This window comes from Spermophilus citellus (genome assembly GCF_964194105.1).
Source record: "Spermophilus citellus genome assembly, chromosome: 1".
Classification (NCBI taxonomy): domain Eukaryota; kingdom Metazoa; phylum Chordata; class Mammalia; order Rodentia; family Sciuridae; genus Spermophilus; species Spermophilus citellus.
Window position 1 is genome coordinate 245233479 of NC_138182.1, and position 3997 is coordinate 245237475.

The window sequence follows — 3997 nt, forward strand, 5'->3', positions numbered from 1 at the left end:
AAACAACTGTTCTGCTTCTACTGAAATATGTAGGGAGTTGGAACCAGCCTTGGCAACTAATCAAGGAGCGGGTAGAGAGAAATAGTTTTGGTAAAGGGAAGGGAAGACAGTAGTTGGGCCAAGGCAAGGGAAAAACAAGGTTTATAGGTTAGAAGAAATGAAAATAAGTTGAGGTTTCCATTGAAAGTAAATTTCCATCTGAAATGCCTTGATGACAATATAGGCTGTGGACTAGAAAAGCTGGGGGTGAATTTTTAAAATAACGACATAGTCTGAGATCCAGGCAGTAAGGAGGCTAGTCCAGAGCAGGACTGGAACCTCCTACCCTAGGAAAAAGTCACTTAGATATAGGCATTGCCTTCTTTAAAAGAGGAGGCAAAAGGGAAAATAAAGGAAGGTACAGGCGATTTGCTCTGAGCTTTCGGAAGGAAATCTCTATTTTGACTTTCCAGTCATCATCCTCTTCGACAGGGAAGATTAGAGCAGTCATCTCAACATACCCTTCCTTTTGTTTCTTTGGGCCCCATATTCTCTAGCCTTAGACTTTCTTCATGATTCATAATTTTGTTTCTAGGCAAATAGCCCATCCCAAGTGCAGATGCCGGCCGGCCGAGTCACTGCCTGCTAGGCCCATGCTTGGACTGTGTCCCTCCCTGAGCAATATACTTTCTAGCCCTGCAGACAGAGGGGCTGGAGATTCTTCCAGATTATACTTTTTTGGGGTTTTTTTTGGTGCCTTGAAGAATATGGAGAATTTGTGGGCTAATTTCAGAAGATAGGGCTCTAGTGACTTTCATTGAAAATATCAGAATTGATCACCATCAGAAGCATTAAAAATGACATTTTTAGATAAAATTACATTTCTCCCGGGGATTTATTTATTTATTTATTTGTTTACTTGTTTGTTTGTTTGTTTTTGATATTAGACATGAGTGTGAACTGATGTGAAGCCCTTTCTGCTGGGTAATTTGGCCTCTGGGCAACAAGTCCACCCTGGCTAGGCCACGGCCAGGCAGGCATCTGAAGGGCATATCCTCCTTTTCTGGTTTCCCATAATACTCCACAGTACCAATCAATCCCCAAACAGTCCTGTTCTCGAGGAACTTATAAGAGGCCTATAATAACTAGCCCGCACAACAGTGACAGGCATTTAGTACTTAATAAATACTTTATGGGTGTTAACTCATTTCTTGATCACAAACATTCTGTGAAGTAGATACTGCCCAGTAGACCTCAGTTTTCTCCTCTGTCAAATTTAGATAAAGAGGCTAAGTATCTTTTTCCCTTTCTGGAAGGAAGAGCTCCTGTTGTAGGGAGTGTGGCTGGAAGACAGACCTCAGCTGTCAGCTCTCCTTGGTAATGGCCTTGGCTGCAGATTGCTGTCTAGCCCAGGCTATGCTCATTTTCAAGGGCAGCTCACATCCAACAATTGATTCACCTAGAAGTGCAAACGTTCAGCCCCATCATTCCATCTCAGGATAATTCTGAAGATCCATCTCAGCCTCAGAGTACCCGAGGGATCTTTGCAAGAGATCACATTGCAACTCAGCTTTTCCCTCTGTCCCATCTTATGTCTTTCTTTTTCTTTCCATAGCAGCGAATCCCTTGAGTATTCCCTAGTAAATCTCCCGTACTCTAAACCACAACTCAGAGTCTGCTTCCTAGGAACATGAGCCTTGACAGTGCTGGAGCTGCAATTTGAGCTTGGACCATCTGGCTCTACAAACCAGGCGTTTCTCCAGTGAATTCTGCTGACTCTCAAGAGAGGGATAATTGTTCAAGTTGGAAGGGACCTTAACAGTCAGGTAGTGCAACCTCATGTTAGTACCTAAAAGTCATAATACTCTTTGAAAAAGATAATCTTGCCCATAACAGATACTCTGTGAACAGAGAGGCCGCATATATGTGTGTAAAGTCTAGGAAATGAGAAGTTTCTCTCTCTAGTCTCATCTGTTTTCACAAGGAGAGATTTATTGCTGTTCTGACCCGAAGAATTGAGATCCTCTATGATTTTCCAATGAGTTTAAGCTCAGTGAAGGTCAGGCTCCTGTGAAGGGAGAGTCTCCTAAGTGATTCAACAAAGGGCAGACACTAGAAGCATGGAAGCCACCACTTCTTGGTCTATCAGGGCTTTCTAGGTGTGGAATCCTTGGGGAAAATGCTGAGAGATCATTAATATTGTCTTCACAGGCCACAGGCTCAGAGAACTATGTCTTTTTGAACTGGAAAGAGCACTGTGGGTGACACCACCCCACTTTGTCTTCTGCAGTTGAGGACACTGGAGTATGAAGTCGCAGAGGATTTCCAATCAGTGACAGAGGTAGCTCTGAAACCCTGTGCCTGGACTGCCATTCAAGGGATAATTCTATAGCTCTATTCTCCTGTTTTAAAATTTCATAAAGCATTTCTAGTACATGAATGTGCCATGCCACAGCAACTATTCCATGTGTTCCTGACACTTCCTAGCTTCCTTTGCATCTCGATTGGAATCCCATTACTGTCCTGCCATTCATTGGATAGTGAATAATAGAAACGAAGTGCATGCCTCTTCCAGGCCAGTGAGTAAAGTCTGGTGTTCCTCCTCACTCTCTCACAGGCCCTGCAGTGGCATCCGTGGATCTGATGGAGCACATGTTAAAGCTACAAGATGGATGAAGGCCTCCCAAACCACGTGAGGCTTTAAACAAGCAGGAAATAGGCTACTGTATTCTTAAGCTGCAGAGGTTCCAGGAGTTTGACCTTCAAGACAACTAGTATTTGCTAACCCAAGTTGACAGGATTCTACTTCTGAACCAGTTTGCTTAAACTAGATCTAATGAGCAAGTCTTGGCAATGGCAGTCTGCCATTTGTAAAAAGTCAAAGGAATGTGGCACTCATCCTTGGATCCTTGTTGCTCAACTCAGAGGCAGAAGAGCTGAGAGAAGGCAGAGACGGAAACAAGGATGGTGGTTTCTGGTTGAGTATACCTTTTCATTCTTCTTTAGAAAGTAAGATCCCCCATGGATCAGGCAGCTGTCGGGTGCTGTATCTCAGTTCTCTTTCTATATCCAGGGAGGGGTTGTGGTCACATTGCCTTTTCAGTCTGTGCACAGCTGCTTCCCCTCTATCAGGTGTTCTAGGAACTGATAGGAGGAACTGACACCCATGACACTTCTCTATGAAACCTCTGCTCCAGACCCCACTTCATGTCCCCACCTACAGAGGGCCTTCAGGATCTGGTTCGGAACTGAGAACTCACACCACTTTCCCCGGCTGAGCACAGCTGTAGCTCCAGACAGCACTCTGAAATAAGACAGAGGAAAGGCAGCACATCCTCTCTGCTGGGTTGTTGATTTGTGGCTATCAGTGTGTGACTTCTGGGTCTGGGGCCTCAAATTAATATGTGGATTGCTGGCCTAATGTTGAATTCTATTCAGCTGACCTGGATGTCATTATATTTCCTGGCAATGAGCCTGGCATGCCCACTGTGGAATGGTGCATTGATGGAGACTGGGTGTCATGTCTTTCTCCTGCTGCTGGTGTCTGATTTCAGAGAGACTCCCAGTAGATTGTCACTGACATACGTCCTGGGTGTCATGCCCATACTTGATGTAGTTTCAGCTAAAGACAAGTACTCATAGTTGTAGTTAGTGGTTTCATTGCATGTAGACTCTTCAGAAGACAGGACGTGATACAGCTGAATGGTGGTTCTGTGGTCATTGTAGACACAGATAACACAAGAAATTCCGATAATAGGGCTGACCTTTTCCATTGTCACCAGTAATAACACAGTTTCCGCTGCGTTCTTATAGATGTCTTAACACACGATGAGATTAGGAAAGCTACCAAGGCTTGACTTTTTATATATAAAACAAAAGCAATATTGTGGCAAACCTTTATTTTCCTGATATTTCCCTTTTTAAAAAATCTAATGTATTTAGTTGTAAAAATTAAAGCAATAGGAGAGAAAATAAGCCATTTTTAATTCCAGATCTAACAGATGAACAGTTTGACATA